Raw genomic sequence first — 6121 nt, 5'->3', positions numbered from 1 at the left:
ATTTGGCTCCCTCCTCCCGTTCAGAAGCCCACCTTTGGGGGCGGTAGAAGCGGGACACGTCAGAAGGGACACAGGGACCTAAAGGCAAGTGGGATGGACGGCTCCCGTCGACGTTGTTCCCACGCACACCCCTTCCCAGGTGTCACCGCAGGGAAAGAACCCTCTGTAGGCCAAGGGCACGGTGGTACCCGGCCCGTCCCCCTTTGCCCAGTGGATCTGGTGCCCCGCCCCACCCCACGTAGGCTGGTGTCCCTCCGACAGGTGGGCTCGCCCGGAACGCGGAATCACACCCAAGCTCCAATTTCCACACTTTATCTCGGTGCAGTAACTGGACAGTCCGGAGGCCTGGAAGGCACCTGCTGCGCACGCGCAGTCCGTCGCCGCGGGCCTGGCCAGGCGGGGCGGGTGGGGGCGCCGCCGCGCGGGCGTAGAGGGGGAGGCCGCCGTCCCGCCGGCCCGGTGAGGTAGGCTCAGACGCAGGCACACTCGCGCGCCGACAGCTCGTGGACCGTGTGGTAGCGGCTGTGCGCGTCCAGGAAGGACACCTCGTCGGGCGACAGCAGGACTGCGCGCGCACCCGCTCCCGCCGGACGCGCCTCCTCTGGCGGAGCCGCCGCAGCCCCAGGTCGTACACGCGCGCGGCCGCCTCGCAGGCGCCTGCGCAGTAGCGGAACAGCACCGTCTCGTCCGACGCGTAGCCCAAGCCCAGCTCGCTCACGCGCACTTCGAGCTCGCGCAGCCCGCACGGCCGCGCCCCCGATCGCGCGCGCACGCGTCTCCGCCGGGCCCCCGCCCGACGGTGCGGACGCGGGGATCTGCCGGCCCAGGGCGTCAGCTGGCGCAGCTCCACCGCATCCGGGGCGCCCTGCAGCAGCGCTCGATCTGCGGGGAGAGACACAGAGCGGGGTGGGTCGGTGGGGAGCTGGGGGAGAGCTCCGACCATCGCCCTTCCCCTCCTTAAACAGCCCCTTTCTGGGCCCCGGGGGCCTTCGCGCACCCTCCAAGGCCAAGTCTCAGCTCACGGCCACTTCTCAACATGGCACCAAAACGGTACCTGTCTGGGGGCCCTGCGGGATGCCTGAGCAGAAGCCCAGGCAGGGCCCCATGGCTCCCAACGGTCTTCTCTGGACCCAGCCCCTGTGTTGGGCACCGGCCCTTCCGCTGGGCTGTTAATGAGTCCCTAGCTCACTCTGTGGGGGCCCCACCCAACACCCGCACCCACCCCCCTCCGCTCCGTCGCGTGCTGGCACTCAGTGTCTCCGTGAACAGCACCACATCGGGCTGGGTGGGCTGTTCAGACGTGCAGACGACAACAGCAGCAGACACCGAGGCCTGGTGTGGGGACCGCGTGGGGAGGCAGCAAGGGGATAGCCCGGCTTCCCCCGTGTTACAGGTGAGACAACTGGCCATCCAATAGGGCAGAGACTGGCCCAAGGCCACAGCACTCGCAGGTGACAGAGAGAGAGAGAGACACGAGCACGGGCTTCTTCCGGCCTCCCTCGTGTGGCCAAGTTTGGCCCAGGTCCAATTCTCTGCGCTCCCACGGTGCCGGGAGGTGCCCAGAGTCACAGATTCCCAGGGCCCCGGAGCCTAAATTTATTTCCCAGGCGGCTGGGCTGCCCCAGTCCTCTGGAGAGCCTGGCAGGCATGCCAATGGCAGGTGGCACTGATAGTGGAAAGGCAGGGGGGGCTCCCTGCCTCTGAGCAGGTAACAGGCATGCTTGTGGTTGGGAGAGGAGACCCTGAGTTTATCCCCTGCCTGGCAGCACCCTGGCTCAGGGAGACCCTAGGGAGAGGGTGTGTCTGTTTCCGCAGGACATCTCGGGAAGAAGACAGACCCTAATTGTGAGCCTTGCTCTGCCAGTTCCAGCCCTGTAAAACTTCAGGCAGGTGATGGCCCTGCTCTGTGCCTCACTTTCCCTGTCTGCTCAAGGAGCTCGGAGTATTCCGATCTGGCTGAGGCTGGGGCACTGGAAAGTGGGGGTCAACTGAGCATGTTTCCAGTTCTTGAAGCCCTGGGCGAGGACTGGGGTGGCCGGCGGCATCTGCTCTGGGGTTTGGTTGGAGCCTACCTCACTTAGGGTGCCTACATTTCCACCCTGTAGTGTGCCCGCCCTTCAGGTATACATCCACACAGTTATTGTGGCCGCGGTGGGAGGCGGGAAGGAGGCGGTTGCCAGATACAGTACAGATGCCCGGTTAAATTTGCATCTCAGATAAACAATGAGAGCTTCTTAGCCTATGTGTCCCTGCCTCCCTCCAGCAGGCCTGGCCACCTGCACAGGGTCTGAACACACCCAGATGAGATGAGCAACAGCCCCCCCCCCCACCCGAGCCCCACCCCGAGCTCCCACCGCCCCAAGCCTGCAATTCCACCACCCACGCATTGGGCTCAGGGGACTGGGCGGGGGAGTGGTGTCAGCGGCCACTCTCTTCTCTTAGTAGGACTTCGCCCAGGAACAGGCTGCCTGGTGGGCAACCCCCGCCCAGGGGCCGAGATCCTTCCCGGTGGGTGCATGAGATCCCACCGTCGGTGTCGCAGCCTCAGACTCCAAACACTAGGTTTTGGGGACCCCACCCGCGTCTCTGGAACTCAGGGTCTTGGGAAGGGCTTTGCTGCCCGCGGGAATAAGCGGAGGGCGGAAGTGGAGCCCGTGCCTCAGGCCGCCCTTGTCCATTGTAAGGACAAGAAAGGAGGATTGTGTGGGCCGGCAGGGCGGGCGCGGACTTGCCCACGAACCGCACGCGGTGCAACCCCGCGGGCGCCATGCACGCGCCGCGACCGCGCCCACACCTCAGCCGCCGGCGTGGCGCCCGCGTGGACACGCGCGCACTCACAGGAGGTCGGGACCCAGGCCCTTCCACCCCAACTCCGTCAGGTGGGCGGGGCAGGGGGCGGGCCCCAGGGAGGAGCGGGGATCACGGGCGCCAAGGCCACGCCCCTCGAAGGCGGCGGTTTTGTATCGCCACCCCAAGGCATTTCCCCTGCCCATTTCTCCCAACCTGTGTCTCTCTGTGTCTGAGCATCTCTGTTTCTGTTTCTCCGCCCATTTCTACGTCTCTCGGGATTTCCCCCTACCCTTGGTCCTTGTCCACTGGGCAGTTCCTTGGGGTCTCGGGTCCGGCCTTCCGGTACCTGCATCCCGTGCAGCGCATGGGAGCTCCCCCATATAAGAGGTTGGATGCCCCGGTATAATCTCCATCCGGACCCCTGGCCCCTCAAGACCAGAACCTAATTCCTTGTGACAGCTGAGCCCAGAAACACCCAGCTCCCAGCAACCCCTCCACCACCACCCCTGCCAGGACCCTGGGGCAATTTGCACCCTCCTCACCCCATCTAAATTAAGCCTCTTTAGCCCCTAAATAGAGTTCCACCACTATGGCCGCCTCCCTATCAGGGCAGCTGACCTAAGTCGGGGACCCCCTTACACTGGGCCAGGCGGGCGATCCGGGCCCCTGATTTCCAGCCACTTCTGCTTAATGATCAGTAATAACATAGACACGACTCATCAAGGAACCACTGAACCAGCTTGTGAAAAATGCTCCCCAGGAAAGCGGTGGGCACTGTGCCAGGAGTAGCAGGGCAACCACCCCCCATTCGGGGCTGCCACGGTGTTTTCCTTAGCATTGACGAAAGCTGAGGCTTGAACAACCAAGGTAGGAGTCCGCCAGGCACAAGAGAATGGCATCTCATGCAGGCGGGAAGAGCCAGTACAAAGGTCCTGAGGCTGAACCAAAGTTGGCCAGTGCAGCCAGGAGGCTGGAGCCCAGGGAGCCTGGAGGGGAGACTGGAAGGAGGTGAGGGTGCTCCCAGCAGGGGGCACTGTGGGACTGGGGGGGTGTGGAGAACAGAATGTGCTCTAATGTGTTCCTGACATTGGGGTCCTCCAGAGTACCTCCCTCCCCTCTCCGAGCCTGAGTTTCCCCTCCAGACAGATGAAACTACTGCCCAGGAACAGGTGTCCATGGACCTAAGCTGCACTCGACCCACCCACCCGCGGCCTTTGCACAAGCCCCTCCTCCCACCCAGCACAGTCTCTTCTCCTCCTCCCCACTCCCAACCCCCTCTGAGTCTCAGCTTGGACAGCGACTCCCCCAGGAAGCCCTCTCTGGCTGCTCTCACCCGCGCCCGCCCCCCCACCCCCTGCCCCGGGTCGGAGCAGGTGTGCACCCCCAGTGGCTCCAGCCTTCCCGCCGTGTTTCACGGATGACTCAGTGCTGGGCCGGTCCAGCCCCGGCGCCCTGAGTGCACACAGTAGGTGTTTCCGGAGGCCTGCGCATTCCCGCCCACCCGGGCCAGAGCTTCTCCCCGCCGCTGGGCGGCCCCCAACCCGCGTTTACATTCCCAGGCCTGGCAGCCTGGTGGCGGCCCGCGCGGGGCCTGGCGACCCGCCCGGTGTAAACATTTACACGGAGCGCTGAAAGCCGCGCTGGAGGCCGGTCAGCGCCTGGGCTGGGCTGTGGGGTGCCGGGCGCCCCCACGCGCGCACCTCGGGCGGCTCAGGCTGCTGGCCCCTGCGCGGAGCCGGCATTTGCGTGCGATTTGCAATTCAGTCTGGCCTGGACCCCGCAAGCTGGAACCGCCTCTCCATGCCTCCTCCCAACCCAGCACCTCCGCCCCCACGGAATCGCTGGCGCGGGACCTACAGCTGCTAGACAGTAGCAGGGCACATGTATTAAGCACCTGCTGTGTACCAGAGCCGGTGCTGAGCCCACCTAGGAGGCATGGTGAGCTCCACTTACAGCTGGGGAAAGGTGGCACACAGCAGGTAGGGCTTAGGCAAGGGCACAGCTAGAAAAGCATCTGGGATTGGAATCTGCCTTCTTGGGTGGGACACACACATGGGGGCTTTGCGGGGCTGGGCTTGGTCCTGGATGCCCGATGCCTGTGGAGTCCCCCTGAGAACTAGGCTGCCCCATAGGAGGTGTGTGGGAGGAACAGTGGTGGCCCCTGTGGCTGGAACAGAGTGAGGGGGGTGGAGGGGGGAGGAGGGGAGGCCGGGGAGGGGCCCGCGGCTGGTCTCGCACGGCCTTGGTGGCCACGGGGGGCACATCTCATTGTCAGGCTGGTGCAGCAAGCAGAGGGCAGCCTGGAAGTTGTCAGGTGCCCCAACCCGCCCCTTGGCCTGAAGGAGCATCTGCTTTATGCTTTGGGGCCATAAAGCCCTCTCTGCACGCCCAGCACCCCGCGTGCTCTCACGCACGTCCTGCCGTGGTGTGCCTCCGTTTCCCTGTTAGGCTGGCACGACAGCCCCGCCCGGTGCCAGGCTCTGGTCCTGTGTTTCTGCGGAGGCCTTCCTGGGGGGGGGGGGGGGCTGAGAGGCTGGATGGGCCGGGAGACGGCCTGACCCCCAGAACCCCCGGTGTCCTTGGAGCTGCGGACCCCCCGGAGCTCTGCTGGGGGGCAGGAAAGCAGAGGGCCAAGGGTGGAGGGGGCCCGGTGGGTGCGGCTGATAAGCGTCTGTTAACAATGGGCCTTTCAGGAAGGGGGTCACCCAACTGGTTTGTGTCTGGCGCGGCCCTGACACACGGAGGTGCTGCGCGTGTGGCCGAGGACTCAGGGAGGGGGCCCGCTGTGCACCATCCGTGTGTCTGGGTCCCTGAGGCTCCTGGTCCCCGGTAGGTGGGCTCACAGCACACTCGGCCTTCTTGTCCTCGGTCACACACCTGGGTGCTCTCACTCCCGTGCACTCCCAGACGCTCCTGCACGCAGACCCTGGGACACGCCGTCGCTTGCACACTCTGACACCGGCCCACTTACACTCCCTGCGCTCGTGCTCACCAACTCTTTCCAGCAGGGTGGGGCTCACACATGCAGGTGTTTTCACGTGCACACGGGCATTTTCACTCATGTTGGAAACACATGGCCGTGCCCTCACACTCACATGGCCGGTGTCTCACACGTCCATCCGAACGGGAGCACAATCACGCCCGAGGGCATTGTCACACACACTCCCAACATTATCTCATTCATGTAACGAAACATGATTCACCAGACACACGGGGACACATCACACCCACATACCTCCCCCGTAGCACACACACGCACCGATGTCTTGCATTCACCTACAGGAACACTGACCCCTGGGCATTTTATCTTCACACTCAATTTATGACCCTC

The 6121-nt window shown here is 64.6% G+C and overlaps 1 pseudogene; it reads right to left on the bottom strand.

Annotated features, from left to right (window-relative positions):
- Positions 1 to 296: 296 nt before the first annotated feature.
- On the bottom strand, positions 297 to 5852 carry LOC131823071 (neurturin-like; annotated as a pseudogene).
- Between the last annotated feature and the right edge of the window lie 269 nt (positions 5853 to 6121).

Source organism: Mustela lutreola, chromosome 2, assembly GCF_030435805.1.
Source record: "Mustela lutreola isolate mMusLut2 chromosome 2, mMusLut2.pri, whole genome shotgun sequence".
Taxonomy (NCBI): Eukaryota; Metazoa; Chordata; class Mammalia; order Carnivora; family Mustelidae; genus Mustela; species Mustela lutreola.
This window is presented reverse-complemented; position numbering and strand designations above follow the sequence as displayed.